The sequence below is a fragment of the Carcharodon carcharias genome, chromosome 9 (genome assembly GCF_017639515.1).
Source record: "Carcharodon carcharias isolate sCarCar2 chromosome 9, sCarCar2.pri, whole genome shotgun sequence".
Taxonomy (NCBI): domain Eukaryota; kingdom Metazoa; phylum Chordata; class Chondrichthyes; order Lamniformes; family Lamnidae; genus Carcharodon; species Carcharodon carcharias.
In genome coordinates, this window is record NC_054475.1 from 159176496 (window position 1) to 159202262 (window position 25767).

Genomic DNA, 25767 nt, shown 5'->3' on the forward strand with positions numbered 1-25767 from the left:
TGGACTGAATGGTCACTTTCTATACTGGAACCATTCTATGATTCTATGATTTGCACACAGAAAGCAGTATATTTTTGACTAGATATGCTGATTTCCTGCATTTGAATTCTCATGAGGATGACTCCAGTAGTTTGTACCTCCTCCCCCAATACAGTAGGATGAAGTGTTCATCGTTTGGAAGCTTTTTTTAAAATTATTTTTTCATGATATCTGGGCATCGCTGGCAAGGCTAGTATTTGCTGCACATCACTAATTGCAGTTGAGAAGATGGTCTTTTTGAGCCCCTGCAATCCAAGTTACCAACTTTCCCATTGATTACATCTTGCTTTGCCTTGAAAGAAAAAAAAGAGTTGCATTTATTTACTGCCTTTCATGACCTCGGGATGTATCAAATTACTTCACAGCATCTGAACTACATTTGAAGTCTAGTCAATCTTGAAGTGTAATCAATGTCACAATGTAGGAAACACAATTGCCAATTTGCGCATGGCAAGCTCCCACAAACAGAAATATGATAATGGCCAGATAAACTGTTTTTTTGATGCTGATTAAGGGATAAATATTTGCCAAGACACCAGGGATAACTACCCTGCTCACCTTTGAAATAGTGGGACCTTTCACATCTATTTGAGACAGCGGACAGGCCCCATGGTTTCACATCTAATCCAAAAAAGCAGAAACTTCAACAGTGCAGCATTCCCTCAGTCTTGCAGTGGAGCATCAGCTTTCATTTTTGTGCTTAAGTCCTGTCGTGGGACTTGCACCCACAGCTTTCTGACTCAGAGGCAAGTGAGGTGTCAATTAAAACACATCTGACATTCCTGGAGCTGCCTCTTCACACTCATAGGGCAGAATTTTACAGCCTCGTAAAATGCGGCGAGACATTCTAAACCCCATTGACTTCAGCGGGAACGTAAAATCCCGCTGCCATAAAATTCAGCCCATAGTGTGTACAATGTCTCCATGATTTGGAGTTTGCCAATTTACAAATGACACAACGTTTATATGTATTTCTTGAATGATACAATAAGGTGGACCTTTGGCACATCCTATCTGAGCTGGTTCTTCGAGAGAGCTACCTAATTATTTCTATTCCCTTGTCCTTTTCCCATAGTCCTGCAAATGTTTTTACATAGTCTGGTTAAGAAATTATAAAAGCCCTCCGTTGACAAACTTATCCAGCAAATTCTTCCTTCAACTGACTGAATCAACGGTTGTTTCAGATCCCATACCTGCATTCACTGCTTATGATATGATTTTAGCATGCTTGGTGCCTATCTTTATGGGTCAATGAATTATTTGGTGACACTAGTTGTACAAGACATTTTTTGTGACATGTTTAATCAGGCTGGCTGAGTATTATCCAATGCTACACATTTTACTAATTAATTTTAAATGTCATTTAATCTGTAGGTCATTCTAACCCACTTACCTAAATGAGTAATAATTTCCATTAGTTACAGCAATTGCTGTTAAGCACACATGCACACAAATCTGTTTATTTCCATTGCCATATTGCACTCCAAACAGAGCTCACACATAATAAGAGAGACTGTTTAACATGTTTATTGTCAAAGGTTGATTGCTCTCCAGCAAGAGACCATCATACAATCAAAAACGTCTGTTTGTTCTGCTGTATTTTTAGCGCTTTAAACTAAAGGCAATTATTGTCCAAGTCAAAGATCCCAGCAAGCAAACAGTAAGCCATGTGATATTATGCATGCTTAATCCTTCTTAGCAACGTACACAGAAACTGGTGATCACAGTCCAGTAATTTTCGATTGATGTGATAACACTGTGCAACCATGTCTCTCTGACTGTTGGCTGCAGCCCTCACAGGGGAAGGCTCAATTAAGACCATCATTAGTGTCATACCCATTTGAGCACACAACAGGTTGAACACAGTGCCCAATAAAGGAGATTTTCCTAGGGCAACAAAGGAGTCCATCTAACATAGAAATATAGGAACATAGGAGCAGGAGTAGGCCATTCAGCCCCTTGAGCCTGCTCACCCAGTTAGATCACGGCTGATCATCTATGTCAGCATCATTTTCCCATGCTATCACCAAATCTCTTGAAGTCGGGCTATCTAGAAATCTATTGACCTCTATCTTGAACATACTCACTGGCTGAGCTTCCACAGCCCTCTGGGATAGAGAATTACAAAGATTCACTGCCCTCTGAGTGAACAAATTCCTCCTCATCTCAGTCCCAAATGGCTTGCCCATTATTCTGAGACTATGTCCCCTGGTTCTAGACCCCCCCACCCCCAGCCAGGGGAAACATCCTTACTGCATCAACTCTGTCCAGCCCTTGGCATTTTGTAAGTCTCAATGAGATCACCTCTCATTTTTCCTAACTGTAGAGATTACAGGCCCAGTCTCTTCAATCTCTCCTCAGGATAATCCCACCACATGAGAAATCAGTCTGGTGGACTTGCACTGCACCCTATGGCAAGTATATCCTGCCTTAGGTAAGGAGACCAAACCTGTTCACAATACTCCAGGTGCAGTCTCACCAAGGCTTGATACAAGTGAAGCAAAACATCTTTATTCCTATACGCAAATCCTTTTGTGATAAAGGCCAACATGCCATTTGCCTTCCTAATTGCTTGCTGCACCTGCATGTTGGCTTTCAGTGATTTATGAACAAGGGCACCTTTGGACATCAATACTTCCCAATCTCTCACCATTAAGAAATACTCTGCACCTGTTTTTCCTACCAAAGTGGATAACCTCACACTTATCCACGTTATATTCCAGCTGTCATGTTCTTGTCAACTTATTAAGCTTGAAGCCTCTTTTCACCCTCCTCACTGCTCACATTCCTACCTACTTTTACGTCATTCACAAACTTGGGAATGTTACATCTAGTCCCCTTATCCAAATCGTTGATATAGATTGTGAACAGCTGGGGCCCAAATACTGATCCCTATGGTACCCCACTAGTCACTAAAAGGACAATTCCAATTACTAGTCACGGGGAATAGAGATCCTGCACATCTTTTCTTTAACAGTAGAGACCACCTTAACAACAAAATGAGAACAGCAGCCAAGATTTTCTGATCCCTCTTAATTTACCAATCTATACAACAACCCAAGTGCCACACCGATTAATTGAAGTCATGATACTTTGTTCAGTCATCTACTCGATCACCTCTTTGTCTTCATAACACCACCTTAGTCTCCTGCATCCTGAATATGTAACTTCTCTTTCCATGTATTCCTTTTTTTTGTAAACTTTGACTGCCTCAAATCTTTTTGCCATGTTAACTTCTTATTCATTCCAGTTTGACGCATCATTAGCATTTTAATCTCCACACCAATCCTGATTAGTATCCGGCTTTTTCATGCATAATACAACTCAATTTTCTCTCCCCACCTCACCATAGGTTCCCCTGGATCCCTGACCAAAATGATTCCAACAATTATTGGAAGGCGATGGTGTAGTGGTATTGTCACTGAACTAGTAATCTAGAGAGCCAGGATAATGCCCTGGGGTCCTGGGTTCAAATCCCACCACAGCAGATGGCCATGAAGCCATTGTTGGTTATCATAAAAACCCATCTGGTTCACTAATGCCCTTTAGAGAAGGAAATCTGCTAGCCTACATGTGACTCCAGACCCACAGAAAAGTGGTTGACTCTTAATAATGCCCTCTGGACAAGGGCAATTAGGGATGGCCTTGCCAGTGATGCCCACAAATGAATATAATAAAAAAAAAATTGTCTTTTACATATTTCCAACAACTTGAGCCACTATTTGCAGCTTGTGGGCTGACAGGTTACCCAATATTTCCCGAATGTATTTTCCCGATTGCTAAAGAGAAGATCACATTATTGATCACCCAATTGCAAACAAGTTATTTTGATCACATAAGTCAATATACTGTAATATATGGAGCCTGCATAATTTTTGGGTTGCCGGGCAGTCGTGATGGACATATCTGGGAGGGGCCGGGGAACAGGCCGCCATGTGATCGGCTCCCGACCACGGTTTCACGCTGGCCAATTAACGGCCAGCCAGCTCGAAAGGCACGCTGAAAGGCTCAGCACCACCAGGGTAAGGGGTGGGAAGAGGTCGAGCGCTGAAGTCAGTATGGGTGCGGCAGGAAAGCTCCCTGAAGGCAGAGAACGGCCTCAGGGAGCTGGTGAATTTGAAATCAACAAAGGTGGAACGTAAAACCCAGAGAAAATGCCCAAGCCTCAGAATGAGTCACCTGTGCATGGACGTTCTAAAAAAATTCTTTGCATAGATTTTTATTAGTTTTTGTTTAATTATGGAAACCTCGTCCCGCCCTTTGATGAGGTTTCCTGAAAAACGCAAAAGGCCGGCTGGCCAATTCACCCACCCGCCATCCATAAGGTTAGACGGGCAGCTGTAAATCCCTGTTAGTCGATACTTTAATGGCCTTAATAGGCCTCTTAATTGTCGGCAGCATCTCGCGCGTCCGCCAACCGAAATATCTTGCCAGTGCGCCAAGATGTCAGGACGCTCGCCCGACATCATCGCACGTTATTTCACGCTCAAGCATGTCGGTTGTGCGCCCGCATGCTGAGTGGAAAATTCAGCTCGTGGAGTGGTTGAGGGCTATAGCATAGACGCATATAAAGGGAAGCTAGATAAAAACGAAGGAGAAAGGAACAGAAGACTCTCTGCTGACAGTATTAGTAGAAGTGAAATGGGATAAAACGTTAGTAGCCATAAATATTCATAGACCAGTTGGGACAAATGACCTGTTTCTGTGTTAATTGTATATTAATTGGGTGTTTAATTATATTCAGGTGATGGGCATTAACTGGAGAGAGAACTGTACTCAAACATAACAGAGCAGGCTGAAACGATAGTGGTTGGTTGGGAGTCGCATGATATGTAATTTGTGTCTCTGTAATTTAAACAACAACCCAAAGTACTATAGTGTCTTTAACATAATGATATATCCCAAGGTGCTTCACAGGAGCATGACACTGAGGCACAAAAGGAGATATTCGGGTAGATGACCAAAAAAGCTTGACCAAAGAGATAGGCTGGAATTTTCCAGCGCCTCACACACTGGCGGGATCTTCCAGTCCGGCCGATGTGAATGGGGATTTCAATGGCTCACCGCACCCCCAACCCAGCCCCCACCCCCGCCAGTGGGGGAACACACCGCTGGAAAATTCCAGCCATAGATTTTTAAGGAGGGGACTTAAAGGAGGAAAGCAAGGTAAAGAGACAGAGAGGTACAGGAAGGGCATCCCAGAGCTTAGGCCCTAGGCGGCAACTGAAGGCACAGCCGCCAAAGCTGGAGATGTACAAGAGGCCAGATTAAGAGAAGTGCGGATATCTCAGAGGTTTGTGGGGCTGGCAAGGTTGTAGTGATTGGGAGGAGTGAGGCCATGTTGGGGTTTGAAAATAAAAATTAGAATTTTACAGTTGAGTCATTCTTTGACCGGGAGCCGATGTAGATCAGAGAGCACAGAGGTAATAGGGGAATGGGATTTGTTGCGAGTTAAGACATGATAACGTTAAGTTTACAGAGGGTAGAAAGTGGGAAACCAGCTAGAAGTGCGTTGGAATAGTCAAATCTAGAGGCCACAAAGGCAGGGATGAGGGTTATCACAGCAGATGAGTTGAGATGAGGTGAAGTCAGCAGACATTACAGAGGTAGAAAAAATGTTGTCTTAGGCATGGCATGAATAGGCCATCAGAAGCTCATCTTGGGATCAAATGTGACAGCAAGGTTGTGAATAGACTGGCTTAATCTCAGGCTGCTTGCCAGTGAAAGGGATCTGGTCAGTGGCTAGGGAATGGAGATTGGAACAGGGACCGAAAACAAAGACATCAGTTTTCCCAATATTTAATTGGAGGAAATTTGTGCCCAGTACTGGATGTTGGGTGAGCAGTCTGATAATTAAGCAACTAGAGTTGTTAAGGGAGTGGTGGTGAGATAGAGCTGGGTGTCATCAGCATGCAGATGAAAACTAACTCTGTGCCTTACGATGAGGTCACTGTGGGGCAGTGTATAAATAAGAAACATGAAGAAGCCAAGGATCTATCCTTGGGGGACACCAGAGGTAATGGTGTGGTAAAAGCTAGTAATTGTATAAAGACTGAGCTCCATTGCTAGCTATCATCACCCAGCTATACAAATTCTAGTATTCTGTAGTATGCATTGCTTTTTACTGTAACAAATCTGCTATCTATACAAACATAATATTCCTTGCTAAATTAGATCACTCCTTAAATGTCTATACTTCTCTATCAATGTCACACAGCTAACAAATCTGTTGAGGAAAGCACATCGATTGTCACATGCTCAGAAAGCACAAAAGAATTTTTTAAAAGTCATTATGCAGGAACACTTATCCATTTCTGAAATTGGAATGACAGAGATCATTAGGCTACGGGAATAGAAGACAAATTGAAATTGTTGAAAATAGCACTTAGCGAAGGAACCCCAGCACAGGAGTAAAACAACTTCAAACTGTTGCATATTTTAATATCAGACATGAATTGAGCAAATAAGATGGCTTGGTATTCAAACATGTTAGAGTTTTCATACTGTGACGCAGGAGAGGAGAGACAAAACACTCAAAGTTAGCTCAAACTGCATGAAAAATGTAAGGTACCATCAGAGAGTTAGAAAAGTGATGTATTAGCCTGTGGTAAGTAAAGACATCAAGTGAAGCTTATCTAAGTGCAATACATGCAAGTCATTTCAAGTTCAACAGCAAAAGAATCTCTTATTAAACGTCAAGTACCAGAAAGAGCCTTGGGAAAGAGAGTAGAATCTGTTTGAAGCTGATCGGAAAGATTATATTTGGTGTCCCAACTGTTTTTCTCTTTGTGATTGACAGCTTAACTGATTTAAGAAAAGGAGAATCTTAACATGGATAAAAGCACTATTTGTATTTGAAATGAGGTCATATCAGACATGGGGCCTCCATTTAACTCAAAGGAATTCCAAAAGTTTGAAAAATGAGTTCAGGCACGTTACCAGTTTAGCAAGGTAACAGGTCAAACAAACAAGGCAGAGAATGTTAAGTTTGCAAAAAACCCTCTAAGGCCTGAATTTTTCCCGTGTCAGGCAGGCTCGGTGGGAATGAGCTGGGGGTGGTCAGGGACTGACTGCCGCCCGCGATCGGCTCTGCACCGCGATTTCACACGGGGAAGGGGGGGCGGGGGCGGTGGGGTCGAGGGGGGCAATTAAGGCCTGCCCTGAGTGGATCGCGAGCGATAGCACTGAGTGCTATGTGTGTTGGCAGAGGGAGATGGGAGAGCGGGCCTTGCACGTAGTTCACACATGCGCGCAAAAGAGCGCCTCAATCTCCCTGAGGCACGAAGCTGCCTCAGGGAGATTGAAGAACTTTTTAAAAAAAATAATGACATTAAAAATTTAATGAAACATGTTCCCTCATGTGACTGTGTCACATGAGATGGGACATATTTTTAATGTCAAAAGAAAGTTGTTATTTAATTTGTATTAGCTTTCGGAAACCTCATCCCACTTGTGGATGAGGTTTCCTCAAAAATGTAAAGACCTTTCGTTAGGTTGGATGGGCAGTGTAAACTTCAACTTAATTACCTTGTTAATGGCCTTAATAGGCCTTTCAATTATCGGTGGGCGCGCAGCCAACTCTGACACACACTCGCCGAACGAAATGTCATGCGAGTGCGCGATGACATCAGGACCACGTCTGATGTCATCATGCATTATATTACGTTCCGCTCTATCAGGCATATACCCACACACCGAAGGTAAAATTCTAGCCTATGAGGAAATGGTGATAAAAGCCATTCTTAAAGGGAAATGATCCCATTGCAAGGTCAACAGCAAGTGGATGTCAGATCCTGTTATACCTTGAACATGGTAAGATCATTAGGAGGCCCTGGAGGCTGCTGCTAAAGACAAGGAAGCTGCCATTTCCAGAGAGACCTGAAAAATGGATTATACCCCCTGTCAGACAAGTGGACAATCCAGGTGGCCAACAAACCATAACCTATCACCAGTGAAACACTGAAGGAGAACTAAACCCAGTGTAGCAACAGCAATCCCAGATAGAATAGGTTCCAACCAGCAACAGGAAGATCAAGTCGCAAATCTAAAAGGCAGTGGCAGAAAAATAGGTAACTATCGTTTTATGTACTAATGTATTTGTCAAGTGCTCATGCTGGGACTTACTATTTAGAACTGATAGCTTATATTTGATGTAAAGGCTTTGCTTTTGAGCAGGAAGATACATGAATCAAGAGTTTGCATCAATGATGAGTTATGGAAACATCTCGATTTGTCTCCTCACTGTTGTTTAAAGATTGACAGATTAATTGTTGCATCAAGATAGAGGTGCATTCATTTATCGCTGAGGCCTTTGCTAATCATTATTGACTTGTGCACAATAACTAAGATTACTATATTGAAGTTCTTTGCAAACTGGTATCATCTGACATTTCACAATGGCCCTGCGATGTTTACTCACTATATTTTTGTAAAGAAGTGATGATGTCCTTGGTTAATGAACCATAGCAATGTTTATTAATGTTACTGTGCGCACAAAACCTTAAGTGCAAATGCTGCACTTAAATTACTTAAATTATTCTGTGGTTGTGTACATTTTTTACACTTTGTGCTTTGAATTTTTTTCCTATTTCTTCAAAGGTTCTTCAACAATACTTTCCTCGCTAGGTACTATTGTAACATTTACTTTTCTACATATATCTAGTATCTTTAGATCAATCTTTGTTTTAATTTTTTTGTGCTGTGCATTAAATACTCTTTTACATTTTATGGTATCATTGATTGTACAATCCTTTTCACATACAATTAGTGGAAAGTTTTATCCTGGTATTTTCTGGTTTATAGCTTTCTGCTTATCGACAAATAAACAGAAGTCATATCTAATAATTCCTTTGATTAACTATGATCAAATTTATTGTCTGAAGTTTATACCATGGTACAAGTATTTTTGAACCGTGTCAGGTTCATAATAATGTTTATAAAGTTATTGGAAATTATTTTAAAATGGAATTTAGTGATGTCTGTGTCTATGTAATAAAAATTAAAAAACTGCAGATGCTGGAAATCCAAAACAAAAACAGAATTACCTGGAAAAACTCAGCAGGTCTGGCAGCATCGGCGGAGAAGAAAAGAGTTGACGTTTCGAGTCCTCATGACCCTTCGACAGAACTTGAGTGAATCCAAGAAAGGGGTGAAATATAAGCTGGTTTAAGGCGTGTGTGTGTGTGTGTGGAGGGGGGGTGGGGTTTGGGTGGGGGGAGAGAAGTGGAGGGCGTTGGTGTGGTTGTAGGGACAAACAAGCAGTGATAGAAGCAGATCATCAAAAGATGTCACAGACAACAGAACAAAAGAACACATAGGTGTTGAAGTTGGTGATATTATCTAAACGAATGTGCTAATTAAGAATGGATGGTAGGGCACTCAAGGTATAGCTCTAGTGGGGGTGGGGAGAGCATAAAAGATTTAAAAATATTTAAAAATAATGGAAATAGGTGGGAAAAGAAAAATCTATATAATTTATTGGAAAAAACAAAAGGAAGGGGGAAGAAACAGAAAGGGGGTGGGGATGGAGGAGGGAGCTCAAGACCTAAAGTTGTTGAATTCAATATTCAGTCCGGAAGGCTGTAAAGTGCCTAGTCGGAAGATGAGGTGTTGTTCCTCCAGTTTGCGTTGGACTTCACTGGAACAATGCAGCAAGCCAAGGACAGACATGTGGGCAAGAGAGCAGGGTGGAGTGTTAAAATGGCAAGCGACAGGGAGGTTTGGGTCTTTCTTGCGGACAGACCGCAGGTGTTCTGCAAAGCGGTCGCCCAGTTTACGTTTAGTCTCTCCAATGTAGAGGAGACCACATTGGGAGCAACGAATGCAGTAGACTAAGTTGGGGGAAATACAAGTGAAATGCTGCTTCACTTGAAAGGAGTGTTTGGACCCTTGGATGGTGAGGAGAGAGGAAGTGAAGGGGCAGGTGTTACATCTTTTGCGTGGGCATGGGGTGGTGCCATAGGAGGGGGTTGAGGAGTAGGGGGTGATGGAGGAGTGGACCAGGGTGTCCCGGAGGGAACGATCAGTGCTGCTTCATGCTCTCGTCGGGACTTGGAAAAATTTATTAATTTTGCTTCCAATCTCCATCCCTCCATCATTTTCACATGGTCCATCTCTGACAATTCCCTTCCCTTCCTTAACCTCTCTGTCTCAATCTCTGGTGATAGACTGTCCACCAATATCCATTACAATCCTACCAACTCCCACAGCTACCTCGACTACAGCTCCTCACACCCCGCTTCCTGTAAAGACTCCATCCCATTCTCTCAGTTCCTTCGCCTCCGTCGCATCTGTTCCGATGATGCTACATTCAAAAACAGTTCCTCTGACATTTCCTCCTTCTTCCGTAACCGAGGTTTTCCACCCACGGTCGTTGACAGGGCCCTCAACTGTGTCCGGCCCATCTCCCGCACATCCGCCCTCACGCCTTCTCCTCCCTCCCAGAAACATGATAGGGTCCCCCCCTCTTCCTCACTTATCACCCCACCAGCCTCCGCATTCAAAGGATCATCCTCCGCCATTTCCGCCAACTCCAGCATGATGCCACTGCCAAACACATCTTCCCTTCACCCCCCTATCGGCATTCCGTAGGGATCGTTCCCTCCGGGACACCCTGGTCCACTCCTCCATCACCCACTACTCCTCAACCCCCTCCTATGGCACCACCCCATGCCCACGCAAAAGATGTAACATCTGCCCCTTCACTTCCTCTCTCCTCACCGTCCAAGGGCCCAAACACTCCTTTCAAGTCAAGCAGCATTTTACTTGCATTTCCCCCAACTTAGTCTACTGCATTCGTTGCTCCCAATGTGGTCTCCTCTATATTGGAGAGACCAAACGTAAACTGGGCGACCGCTTTGCAGAACACCTGCAGTCTGTCCGCAAGAATGATCCAAACCTCCCTGTTGCTTGCCATTTTAACACTCCACCCTGCTCTCTTACCCACATGTCTGTCCTTGGCTTGTTGCATTGTTCCAGTGAAGCGCAACACAAACTGGAGGAACAACACCTCATCTTCCGACTAGGCACTTTTCAGCCTTCTGGACTGAATATTGAATTCAACAACTTTAGGTCTTGAGCTCCCTCCTCCATCCCCACCCCCTTTCTGTTTCTTCCCCCTTCCTTTTGTTTTTTTCCAATAAGTTATATAGATTTTTCTTTTCCCACCTATTTCCATTATTTTTAAATATTTTTGAATCTTTTATGCTCCCCCCACCCCCACTAGAGCTATACCTTGAGTGCCCTACCATCCATTCTTAATTAGCACATTCGTTTAGATAATATCACCAACTTTAACACATATGTGTTCTTTTGTTCTGTTGTCTGTGACATCTTTTGATGATCTGCTTCTATCACTGCTTGTTTGTCCCTACAACCACACCAAACCCCTCCAGTTCTCTCCCCCCACCCAAACACCACCCCCCCTCCCCACACATCCTAAACCAGCTTATATTTCACCCCTTTCTTGGATTCACTCAAGTTCTGTCGAAGGGTCATGAGGACTCGAAACATCAACTCTTTTCTTCTCCGCCGATGCTGCCAGACCTGCTGAGTTTTTCCAGGTAATTCTGTTTTTGTTCTGTGTCTATGTATGTGTGTGTGTTTTAATTGGATTAAACCCATCTGGTCGAGAGGCTTTGATGTATAGAAGAGAATTAGGTTTGAAACGGTAATTAGGTAAACATACGGAAGTTACAAGGTGAAGTGAAAAGGGGGCAATTTGCATTTTTAAATAAATCATTCAAAAGAACGAGTAAAGTATCACACCTAGCCAGGAGAACCTAAGCAATGTGTTTATTTTTTTCCATCGCTTACTACTAACATTGGTGCTATGAAAAGGGTTTTATTGTTAGAAGAGGTGAAGTTCAAATGATCTAGTGATACAATGAGAATTTGCATTCAAAAAGGAAAATATATATAAAGGAAGAAAAGGCTGTTGGTAAAGGAAGAGGGATTCTAAGATCTAAAGCCTCCAGCCTGTAAGCCTCAAGCTGCTGTCTGCATGGATCCAGAGCTGGAAGAAACTCATTTTGAACTCAACTGTCCAGGGTGTGCTTTGCCAGGGGTCTGTTTCAACCTGTATCTCACTGTATCTGTCTTAATGGAGGTTTAACTAGGACTCAGGTTAATTAGGGGATTTTTGTAGTTATTATAGTAGTAATTTTGTGGACATATCTATGCGCTTACAATCGTTCTTGTATTAATAAATGTTCAATTTAGTTTAATAAAAAACTTCTTGAGACATGGTGGTCTTATTACTACTGAATTCAAAGCCTGCATCTTGAAACATACAAATTGCAAAATAGGTTATGACAGTTGTTTCAAGCTTCCCCCTGGGATTTTAACAACTCAGCATTTACCATCAACTGTGTCATAAAAACTGCATTAACCTGCTCCCTTTTTAAATAATGGAACAAAAGAAGTCTCACGTTATCCAAAGGCAGCCTTCAACAGTCACACAAATCACAGAATCACACAGTGCAGAAGAGGCCCTTTGGCCCATCGAGTCTGCACTGACATGATGCTGCAACACATATTGCAACGATGTTGCAAAAACAGTATTCGACGTGAAATCAGAGCAAAGAAACAGACCATTCAGCCCACCTGATCCATACTTTTAGATAGAACACAAGCCTCCCCTAAAGATATCTTCCCACTACTTCATGAGTGCATCAACCCTCCTTTTAAATGAATCAATACTATTGGCTTCAACTGCTTTAGGTGGCATCGGGTTCCACATTCTCAGAACTTTATGTGCAACGGAATTCCTCCTAATTCTTTATCTGAACAGTTAGTCGCTCTTTTTTATTGAGAAATGAGCCTGTCTGCTCAATATTTCCTGATATTGAATTGTCTCACTTCTCATGACATACATGTAAATTCTTTTCACACCGCTTTAATATCACTTTTGTATTCCAGATGTAATTTAACCAAAGTTCTAAACAAATGTAAAAATAACATTTTGTATTCTATTCCTGTTAAAAATTATCTTGTTTGGACCCTATGATCTTGTCAACTTGTGTTGCTACTTTTAACTATTTATGTATCCGTATCCCCAGATCTCTACGTCCCTTTGTCCCAGTTTCTTACTCTGAAGGAAGAAGTTTTACTTATTCAAATTGTTTGCCTTTTATTTCTCACATTTTGAATTTTTAGATGGACCTTGACTTACTTGATCTTTAGCTTTTTTTAACAGTCCCCGATCGGGTCTGCGCCATCATTTCACAGAGGTGCCTTGGAGATTTGTTTCAGTGTTAAACTTTTAAATAAAAGGTTTTTAAACTTTTAAAACATGTCCCCTCATGTGACACTAGCACATGAGCTGGGACATGTCAAAGAATAAATGTATAAACTTTTATTAGATTTTGAAACAGTAAATGAAACCTCCTCCTGGCCGTGGATGAGGTTTCACGAAAAATGAGAAGGCCGCCTGGGCTCTTTGCCTGCCCCCCCACCAACCTTACGATTGGACGGGACACACACCCAACCTCACCACGCATCATTTTACGCCTCGGCGAGCAGGCCCCGTCCCCTGCTGACTGACGGGAAAATGCTGCCCTTTGTCACTTCCTGGAACAAAACCTGTTAAGATTCATCATCATTTCATACCAGCTGAAACCAGTTAATTCATCAACAGAGAAGGAATCAAACCTGAGGCCCCCTCATCTTTAGCGCTGGCACCCATACTAGTCAATGCCTTCACCTATGAGAGCATCAGGAGCGTTTATGGATTTGAATTCTGACTATCTCAACAACTAATGATTTATTTCATTCTTCCAAGCTCACCTTTTTTTTTAAAACCACCTTTTCTTCTACCCTGCACCTGGCCCAGATCACCCACAGGTGGCTGTATAGGGAACAGTCCACCCAAATTATTGAGCTCTCTATTTTAGACATTGAATGACCTCTTGTTAGATTGTGAGCATGTTCTATTTTTACTGGCAACTGACTGCTCGAGGTTGGTCTCACAGAAGAAAATGTCAGAGTTGCATTAGATGAGACAATTGAAAGAATTCAATTGAAAGTAAATCTTTTGCGGGCTTTAAAGCAGGAGTTCCCAAACTGTGGGTCACAAACCCTCCGGTGGGGTCACAGGACAAACAATGGGGGTCGCAGCCGAATTAGCTCCATGCACGCACATTTTTCTTTTCTCTAGCCCAGGTTTGCTGAAAGGGGAAGAGGGGAATGAGTTCCGAGGCAGCAGTACCTGCTATGAGCATACCCGATCTTTTATTTTTTGTGTGGTGCAGGTTTGCTGGGAGGGGAGGGGGGCAGTACCTTCAAGTGATTCCATGCGTGACTGGATCACATCGATTAACAGGAACCCTAATTGGAAAATCAGTTGTGAAGAGAAGGGAGGTCATGCTGCAACTGGAAGGTTGGGGTGAGGGGTTGCAATTAGGAAGAGGGCTTTGTACAGGAAGTTCCAGAACTCCTATTTGGCATGATGCTCCTCTAACCTGGAGCTGAACAGTTAGGCCCAGTGATAATTGTGGTAATCTGAGATATAATAAGAGACTTTAAGAGACTGTGAGCAGATTGACCACCTGACTGTAAGACCCAATAGCTGTGTAGTGTGGGCTACCATGTTAATGTTAGTCTAGAGTAGGGTCTGGTTGGAGAAGCACACATCATGTTAGTACCCTGTTGTTTGTGTTGGTAAATAGTGTGTGTTTCATTGCATATTGGTCTCTGTGTCTGCTGTGTATTGTAATCGACTCACCTACTGACAGATAAGTGTACAACCTGTTTACGAGCAAAGTGACCCCATAGTAAAGCATAACAATAACATTTTCACAGAATAGTTTTAAAAATACAGATTTCCATATGTATATGCTGTATTGTGTAGTTATCTTTAATGTGCAGTCTTTAATAATTAAATATTGAACGTTACTACACAGTTTTGATTTTGTTGGCACCTGGGGGTCATGCCAGTTTTGAAACATCAAAATGGGGTCACAACGGGAAAGAGTTTGAGAAGCACTACTTCATAGAATAATTACAACAGCCTCTGAACATCGTTTTCTTGGATCGCATTCCAGAGAAGAATCTTACTGACTATTATAGATATCAAGCAATTGGGGTTAGTTCTTTCACTTTACAATTACAAATATTTCTAAGTTATTTCCTGCTGAAAAATGACCGTTTCCACTCGTAGAAATTAGGAAAGGGTTGAGGAGCTTCCAGTAAGGAGTGAGTGAAGAAAGGGAGCTGCTTGATATACAGAAAGAAAATGAATGCAAAACTCAAACCAAGATAATGGCAGGATGAATTCCTCCAATATAATAGAACGAATGCATCAGCTGCACTCACAGTTTGCAGGAGCACAAAATGCCGGAAGATGCCGGTGCAATTATGTGGGAAGATACGGATAGCCACAATCTTGATGGTTCAATAAAACATCCCCCCCTTCCCACACTCCACCACTGTTATCAGTGCCTTCAGCCAACTTAGCTCCATATTGTGGATTTTCCTCCCTTAAACTGTTCCATCACCCCCTCTTCTGATAGGTCCCAAAGACAGAAAAATGCCTCAAATAAATTCAAGCAAAAGATGGACAATACTGTTTGCAAATGAAATGACCTGGATTGAAAAAAAACAACTTTTGTGCAGTTTTTTTTCTAAAATAAGCATTGCCGAGCCTAGAGATGAAAAGGAAACAACAGAGATAATACAGACTAGCCAGAGCCTCCAGAGCTTTAAGTTGTGAAAACAAGGACTTATATCAAGATTAGGTGGACCACAGCATTCCAATATTATCCAAACACCCTTTTCTGAAAAACTGACTGCAAGGGGATTCATATAATAGAAGATTATTGGAGAAAGGAAAGGAAATATGGATAACATTCAAATCATGGTTTAAACAAAGACCACAGAATAAATCTGGGTATTGTGTTTTAATAGAAGCTTCATGGGACAGTATGGCTAGTCAATGTAGTAAACTAACCTCATCCCCTGAAAAACAGTATAAATGTTTGAATACATTGGAGGAAGAAGACTGCTTCTAACTGTCGGAAGGAGATCTGAGAGAGAGAATGTTCACCTGCATTGGGAGAAGAATCTACAATCACAGGAGCTGGCCAGTTCTGCTGATGGTCTGATCACAATTAATGGTATATTTGAGCTAGATGTTGGCAATGTGTTTACTTGCTGGAACTAAAGTAACATATATCAGTGAAGCATTGGCTTGCTAGAAGTAAAACAAATAAAGCAGCATCTCCTTTTTAAAATTATTTTTTTCCCCTTCCTCCTTCAATCTGTTAAATGTAATCATTCTCTACAATTATTTTAATTGTCCCGCAACCATTTCAAATCTGTGATCTGCATACAAAATAAACTAACCCCATTGAGCATAAGAACAATTTGAGTGAGTCATCGGTTTGTTCTCTTGTAATACGCTGGTCAAAAGAGCTATAGGAAGAGTGAGCATTTTATGAAAGATAAAGGCTCCCAAAATCCCTTCTTGCAATCTGCCTGTTGACAAAGCTCTTGAGCATTCCTCCTAATAATGGATTTTTGTTCCTTGTCCGTTTCTTTCTAAATTGTGTTATGGATTTAACCTATTTGATCCAGTCATGAAAGTGTTAAAAAGTTCACTCAGCTAAAAGTCCTTTGCAAAATGCAGAGAGAGACAACATTAATTTCAAAGACAACTTCAAAAACAAGGCTTTGAGAAAGGCTTTTCCAGGCTGACACTGCAGCTGCATTTCAGAAAAAACATGCTTTTTTGTTTTTTTTTGCTTCTTAAGAAATACTCCGACAAAAGGATCTAACAATAAGACAGACAATGATTAGGTTATTCTAAAGGAAACTGATCTGCTTTAGATTAGAACCCTACGCAAACAAGTCAGTCAGCTTTACATGACCAAAAATTTCCTCTCAAACTGAGACAAAGACAGCAGAGAATTAAATTTTATACTTTTGGCTATGAGTATAAAAAAATTAGTTGTTATTTGTTTGAAATATCCTGCTTTTATTTTCCAAGTGGATTTGAATCTTTTATTTGCTTTGAAGTAAATTTGCACTTTGGATTTATTCATAGATGAATTAGTTTATCTTGCATTTATACTCTGTAATATTCAAAACATTATTAGAATTTAATCCAAAATTTCAGCTTATAATAAAGTATTATTAGGTAACTATAATAAAAAGTTGTAGACTCACTCCGTAAACCTTAAGAACCCTAACTCTTCTAGAATTCTTTCTTATAGGATTCTAACTTCTGAGAGAGGTAAACTCTTCAGTGAGTTAAATTCTGCTATAATATACCTGCAAAGTGTATGTTTTACTCTGAGATATATTTATTTTGTCCAAATACTCCTGGGAAAGAGGGCACTTTACCTTAAGATCAAGTGTATAGCTAGCATAGCTGACTTAAGCTGTTATCATGATTTAAAATCTCTTTTTTAGTTGAGAATTTAAACTGACAATAAGTTTGACAGAATAAATTTACCTTGCCGGTGGGCGAAGATGGCAGAACCCTAACAATTGCTCTCCTTTGGTGCGTCCAGGATACTATTTTACATCAAAGATTCTGTTTATTTGTAGGTTGTATTATTGACTTCACTCTCCCAACAGGAAGTATCACAGCACACATTGGAATTCTGAACACAATCATTTCCCAATGTTTATAATATTTGTCAGAAAATTGTGCTTTATGCACACCTGAGTTTATACCATGCACGCCAAGCAGGCAAGACTTCTCATTGAGAATGCAATTGGAAATTATCCCTATAATATGTAGCTCAGATATATGATGAATACTCTTTTGCATCATTAATGGAAAATCTGCATAGTTTTTCCCAAACCATAGTTAATTTCAGATATAGTATGTGGTCAAAAGCAATCACTCAATTTTGTTGCACATAAAGAAAGGAGATATAACAGCATTAATGTAACAATCATCTTAACCTGTCAATTATTCTCTTTTCCAGTGAATTATTCTTTTTAGTTACATTAAGTAGCTGTACTTCATTTTCCAGAGCACATAGGTTTTTAAGATTTAAAAAAATCTTTTTATGCAAAATTCTCTGCAGCAAACTCTGCAGACTCCTTCAATGCCAAGCGGCCATTATGGCTAAAACACCTTTTACAGATACATGTTCCAACTATCAGGGCAGAATGACCAGTGGAGGTCCTGTGGTGCAGTTGTAGCATCCCTGCATCTGAGCCAGAAGCACCAGGTATAAGTCCCACCCAGGAGTTAATGGCCAAGGAATGCATGTTTACAATGCAGCTAAAAAGGTCAAGTATTAACCTTCAAATTCTTCCAACACATGCCAATGGCAGGCAGTAAGAGCGGGAGAGATTCCTGGTTAGCCATGTGATGGAAAGAAGGTCGAAGCCTCTACCATCACTGTCCATAGCTCCAAACTACAGCATGCATGTAGAAATAGTGCATCTTGCAAAGCAACTTGGACTCCAAGTGAATTGTAACACGCCATCGCAGATTGATCAAGTTGGGATTCATCTCTCTAGCAAATGAAGACTGAGGAATGGCCTGATAGAGGTCTTCAAGATAATGAATAAGTTTTATAGGGCTGAAGCGGAGAAGAAATTTCCATATGTAGGGACAACCAATGATGGAGGTTATAACTATAAGATAATCATCAATACATTCAATGGGGATTTACAGAACTTGCCCATGGGGTAGCTGTGAATAAAAGACTTACATGACAAAACAAATGTTATCCAACTGTTGTTCTCAATGAAAAATATTGAGCTGTATAATGTGTGAGAATTGAAACATTGCATCATGATATATGGATGGACAGATCTGGCTGTCATATTAATGGTGAGGCTAAAGGCACTCACTGTTATTTACATGCAGATGGGACTGCAAGGGACAGAAGTTCAGTTAAACCTGAATAACCGAAGGTTGCTATTCAAGTTTCCTTCACAAAAACAGCTTCTTGCTGCCTGCATCACTACTGAAAAGCAATGAATGACATGATACTCCTGTATTTGCATGGCAGATACAAATCAAATTCACCACAGAAAGTTCAGTCTTATCAATTGAAATGTAAGCATACTTTTAACAGCACAGTAAGTGTTAATTATTGCTGATCAAGCTTGCTGGTACTGAAAATGAACTATTCCAAGTGTGGCATCTCATTCCTTCAGACATTAATTGTTGTTGGAGATTTAAGAATTTTTTAACTACTGCTGTAACAAGGTATGTTTTGGAATCTGTTGTTAATTACACCTCCCCTTGCAGGTTTAGTTTTATATTTTTTTCTTATGTGGCAAGTTGCTTAAAGTGCGAGCTGATAACATCAAATCGAGGGAAACTGAGCATGTAGGTCCTGAATGTACAAGGCAAGCAACAGTGTATCCCCTTAACAAATCAGCTTCTGAAATAAAGGGCTCAATTTAATCCAGGCAGCAGTGTCACAACAGTGGGCCAGAAAGCTGGGGGCAACCCCACCTCAGCCATTTAAGGGAACCCTGGGGAGGGAGGGGTGTTGGTTGGTGAAGGCGGGGGCAAGAGGGTGGCCATTGCCACCAGGGTACCCTCAATGGGCCAGAGGGTGCCTGAGCAGGTAAGCCCTCCAAACCGCAGGGAGATTGCCAGTTTTTACTGGCTGGTGTCACCACATATCAGGTAGAATACCTGGCCCTTAATTGGCCACTTAAGGGCCTCAATTGGCCTCAGGGTGGGAAGGCCCACTGAAAAAATAATACATAGGGAGAAAGAAGAGTATGAGAGAAAGTAGCTAGTGATATGAAAACAGATGAGAAGAGTTTCTACACTTTTATAAAATAGGAAAAGATTAACTAAAGCAAGTGTTGGTCCTCTAGTGAGAATGAGTCTGGGGAACTTAGAATGGAAAATAAGGAAAAGGTCAAGGTGTTGAACAGATATTTTGTGTCTGTCTTCAATGTAGAAGACTTGGAAAACTCCCCAAACATACTTGAAAATCAAGGGATGAAAGAGAGGGAGGAACTTAATACAACCATCATCATGAGGGAAAAGGTGCTGGGAAAAGTATTAGAGCTAAAGGCTAACAGGTCCCCAGGACCAGATGACCTGCATCCTCGGCTCGTAAAAGAAGTGGCTGCAGAGTTGTAGATGCTTTAGCTATAATCTTCCAAAGTTCCTTAGATTCTGGAAAGGTCTCAGTGGATTGGAAAATAGCTAATGTAAAACCTTTTATTCAAGAAAGGAGGGAGACAGAAAGCAGGAAACTACAGGCCAGTTAGCCGAACATTTGTCATAGGAGAATATCTGGAAGCCATTGTTAAGGACGTTATAGCAGGATATTTAGAAAATCATAATTTGATCAGGCAGAGTCAACATGGCTTTGCGAAAGGGAAATCATGGCCAGAATTTTTTGCTTGGCACACAGGTGTCTGCCTGACATGCTCGAGCATAAAATAGGGCGCGATATTTTGGTTGGTGGACATGTGCTAAACTCGGAAGCATGCCCACCGACAGTTAAGAGGGCTATTAAGCCCATTAACGATGCAATTAACTGGGATTTTTCACTATACATCCAACGTTACGGTTGGCGGGAAGGCGAATTGGCCAGGCGGCCTTTGCATCTTTCAGGAAGCCTCATCCAAGGGTGGGATGAGGCTTCTGATATTAAATCTTTGAAAAATAAAAATGTTTGGACGGAATTTTCATCATCCATATGTTCCAGTGACTGATTCTGATGCGTGGGCATTTTTTTTTTCCGGTTTTTCAAATCTTTATTTTTGGCCTTTAAATTCTCCAGCTCCCTGAGGCAGTTCTCTGCCTTCAGGGAGCTTTTATTCTGGGCTCCCCCACCCCCGCTCTGAATTCAGTGCTCGCCCTCCTCCCGCCCTCAACCCAGGCAGCGCTGATCGTATCAGCACGGGCTTCATACTGGCTGGCTATTAATTGACCAGCCAGCGTGAAATCGCTGTCAGGGGCCGATTGTGGTCGGCGGCCTGTTTCCCAACTGCTCCCAGGCCCACCGATTGCGTCCACCTGCTGAGCTGACAATTCAGGCCCGTTTTTAACCAATTTACCAGAGTTCTTTGAGGAAGTACCAAGCAAGGTGGATAAAGGGGAACTTCTAGCCGTGGTCTGCATGGATTTGCAGAAGGCATTTGATAAAGAGCCATGTTAAATGTTACTTCATAAGAGAAGGTTGCATGGTGTAGAGGGGTAACATATTAGCATGGATAAGGGATAGGTTAACTAACAGGAAGCAGAAAGTAGGGTCTTTTTTGAGTTGGTAAGCTGTAGCTAGTTGAGTGCCACAGGGATCAGTGCTGGAGCCTCAGCTATTTACATTCTACATCAATGATTTGGGTGAAGGGATTAAACATATAGTTGCTAAATTTGCTGATGGCACCCAACCAGGTAGGAAAGGAAGCTGTCAAGAGGAGGTAGAGAACCTGCGAAGGGGTATAGATAGGTTAAGTGAATGGGCAAAAATTTGGGCAAATGGAGTATAATGTGGAAAAATATGAACTTGTCCACTTTGGCAGGAAGAATAGCAAAGCTATGTACTATTTTAAAAGAGAGAGACTGCAGAACTCAATGGTACAAAGGGATCTGGGGTGTCCTGATACAAGAATCACATGAAGTTAGTATGCAGGTGCAGCAAGTGATTAGGAAGGCAACTGGAGTTTATTGCAAGGGGAATGGAATATAAAAGTACGGAATTTTTATTGCAGCTCTACAGGGCATTGGTGATGTGGTAGGGAAGGTTGAGGATGGCCTTAGGAACATGGAAGCAGGAGTAGGCCAATCAGCCTGTTGAGCCTACTCTGCTATTCGGCAAGATCATTGGATTGCTGATCTGGAACACTGGCCAAGATTTTACGCCCCTTCCCGCCCAGCAGGATATTACGGTCCCGCCAAACTGAATGGGGATTTAAATGGCTAGCTGCATCCACCGGGGGGAGAGACACGCTGTGGCAGGGCTGTGAAATCCTGGTCACTGTGTACAGTTTTGGTCTCTTAATTTGAAAAAAAAAATAGAAGCATTACAGAGGAGGTTCACTCAACTCATTCGTGGGATGAAGGGCTTATCTCATAAAAAAAAAGGTTGAACAAATTGGGCCTTTAGCCATTGGAGTTTAGAAGAATAAGAGATGATCTTATTGAAACAGATGAGATCCTGAGGGCTTTTGATAGGGTAGATATCAGGAAGATATTTCCACTCATGGGAGAGACTAGAACCAGGGGACACAGTTCATGAATAAGAAGTCTACTGTTTTGGATGGAGATGAGGAAGTTTTTCTTCTCTCTCAAAGGGTCATTAGTATGTGGAATTCTCTTCCCCAGGAAGCATTGGAGGCAGGGTCATTGTCCAGCGCTGCCTTGAATAAATTCAGATCTTTGATGGACAAGGGCTATAGGGGCAGGCAGCAAAGTGGAGTTGAGACCACTATCAGATCAGCAATGATCTTACAGAATGGCAGAGTAGGCTCGAGGGGCTGAATGGCCTATTCCTGCTCCTATGCTCCTAAGGCCATCCCCGACCTTCCCTAGCACTGGTTGATTTGCACAGTTGGGAAGGCAACGAGGATTCCAACCCCCCCTCACATCCTCCCTCCTGGTTCTATGCCCCTACCCCACCTCACCATCCGCTCCCATGGGCAGATTAAACTCCGCCTAAATAGTGCTTGGACCGAGGAGAAAGTGTGTGTTAGAGCAGATGAATTCAATGTCATGCCAAATCAGGTACAGAAAGAAAAATAAACAGAGGAAAAGTAATATCGGACTGAGGGAGAGAAAAAAAAATGAAAAAATAAAAACAAATTCATTTTTTTAAGCCTTCAGTGATCTAAAGAAATCATAGAATGATGGAATGTTTACAGCTCAGAAGGAGGTCATTTGACCTATTGAGTCCATGCCAGCACTTTACAAGAGCAATTTAACTTGTTCCACTCCCCAGCTCTTTCTCTGTAGCCCTGTAAATCTATTATTTTCAGGTATTAATCCAATTTTCCTTTGAAAGTTTTGGTGGAATCTGCCTCCACCACTTTCAGATAGTGCATTCCAGATTCCAACCACTCTCTGCATAAAAAAAGATTTTCCTTAAATTGGTGCCCTCTGGTCCACAAACCGTCCACTAATGGGAACAATTTTTCACTCTCTACTCCATCCAAACCTTGCATGATTTTGAGCACATTTATCAAATCTCCTCTCAACTTCTCTTTTCTAAAGAGAGCAGCCCCAGACTCTCCAACTATCCACATAAGTGAAGTCCCTCATCCCTGGAACCATCCTCATAAAGCTTTTCTGCACCCTCTTTAAAGCCTTCACATCCTTCCTAACGTGCGGTGCCCGGAAATGGGCACAGTATCCCAGTTGCGGCCAAACCAATGTTCTTTAAAGGGTCATCCTTGTCCTCAAACTCCAAGGCCCGGATTTTTGCCATGACAAGGCACCTCTCCGCCATGGCAAAAATGCATGAGAATTGTAAGTCCTGCCCCTGAACATGATGCTTCCCATTTTCCAGGGGGCAGGAATGGTTCATGTTTCACGTGTGCATGCTACATGGAGACAGCTGGCAATTTAAGTCATTAAGCTGCCTCCACTGAACTTAGATTTTGGTCCCAGCAGTCTGAAACCCAGAGTGTGCAGAGTAGGCCTGATAAGATCCGTTCTCAACTTTGTGCACTTGTTTAGATAGCCAAGGTGCTCCTTTGAAGAGGAAAGGTCTTGCTTTAGATCTGGTTCCGGGATGCTTTTGGGGGAGGACAGGTGCCATTTGGGAGAGGGCGGTGCCCTTTGGAGTTGTTAAAATTAGGCATGAATGTGGGGAAAAAAAGTGCATAAACCCATTAATTTTCAAGCTCACTGGAACTGTCAACAGCCTTGTCAAAACTGTCAAAAGCAACTCTCAAGAAGACCTGTCAAGAGGACCTGCCAAAGGGTCAAGAGGACCTGTCAGTGTCAAGAGGAGAGTTGGGGGGGGGGGGGGGGGGGGGGGGGGGGGGGGGGGGGGGTGGGGGGGTGTGTGGTGAGGACTGGTGGGATGATTTTTTTTGATTTTGGACACAGTGCTGGAGCACCAAACCAGCCCTTATGTCTAGCCCACCTCCGCACCCAGCATCCTCCTCTGTACTTCTGGGGTCTCCCATTCCAACTTCTAACATAGCCTTACACCATCCCCCCCTCCAATCCTGCACACCCCCCACCCCCAACCCTACACCCCCCCCACACCCAAACATGCACCACCTCCCCCCCCCCCACCCCACCCCCATGCCTCCGTCTCCCCTGCCCCACCCCCTAACTGAAAATCTGACATCTGGGCACTCGGTTTGCTGACATAAACCCAGGCCTATGCCTATAAGTGGCACACCCTGTGCCAGGAGACCTACCCCCCACCCCGACAAATGTTACCAGTTGATTGCTGGGCATTAAGCAAATGCACTCAGAAGAACCTGAGTCCATATTGACACTAAAAAACACATCATCCTGACCATTGCAACACATTGTACAGAAACAAAAACAACTTCATTAACCTTTAGAAAAGATATAAATACATTGTGTGCAAAATACCAGCATCGAGCTGTACAACAAACCCCGCAATGAGGGAAAGCACTACAGTGAATCAAGCATTATAATGATACATGCAAACAGTCTATCAGGAAATATCTTTACAGGAAATAAGAGAAATGGAAGTGTTCTACTGAGTTACTGCAAGACATCAATGGTTGTAAAGAGAGGCATTAAATGCAAAGTGAAAGAAAATCCAAAAAGGAAAACAAATTCAACCATCATCTCTCCTGAATGGTAAGACCAGAAAAGATCAGAACTTAGTTTATTCAGTGCCACTAGGAGCTTTACAGTGCAATTATTCCTCAAATCTAAGAACTCAATTTACGAATCAAGAACAAGTTGAAAATAATTAATGCATAGTCTCAAATTTCAAAAGAAAATTGTTTCAGCAATATCACTTATGGGAAGTCAATCTGCCATTTCATCAGACTCCTTAACAAAGGCCCAGCTGGTTAAGGCAGTAGGTGGAGCAACCTGTACAGGCCAGAATGGCTGAAGTTTGGCCCCTGATCTGTGTTAAATTATCTGGTTTAAATTAGGGAAGAGTAGGACATTACAATTACAACATTAACCAGAGTTCCCATTCCTGTTCAATTTACAGTAACCCTTCCCTCAAGTGCATTGGGTGAGGGTAGCGCTGAGTTTAGCTGTGACACCTCCTAGATATTAGGAAAGTCAATACTGTCTGGACTCACATGTGAAGATGGATTAGGTGAGGGAAAGAAATCCCAGTGAGAGAGGTGATAAAGATCGGCAAAAATAAATCTACCAGTTCATAATGTGAGAGAAACACCCAAAAATCCATTTTAAAAATCTCTCAATGAGCTTTCTAAGAATTGCTAAATAAACCTATGTAAAAGTTTATGTCTCAGAGCTCTGGCTATGAAACAATGTCATGGGCAGAATTTTCTGGTCAGTGTTCGGGGCGGGCCCAACATGCCGACATGTAAAATGACACGTGATTAAGTCGGGTGTGCGCAATATCTCGTTCAGCGGGCGCGCGCTGGAGTTGGCTGTGCCCCCGCTGAAATATAAACGGCCTATTAAAGCCATTAAGAAATCAATTGAGCCGCTTGACAAGGCTGCCTGTCCAACCTTAAGGTTGGCGGGGGGGGCAGGCAGAAAGCCCAAGCGGCCTTCGCGCTTTTCAGGACACCTCATCCACGAGCGGGATGAGGTTTCCTGAAGCCTTTATCGAATAAACGAATTAATTTTCATAAATACAAAAACATGTCCCC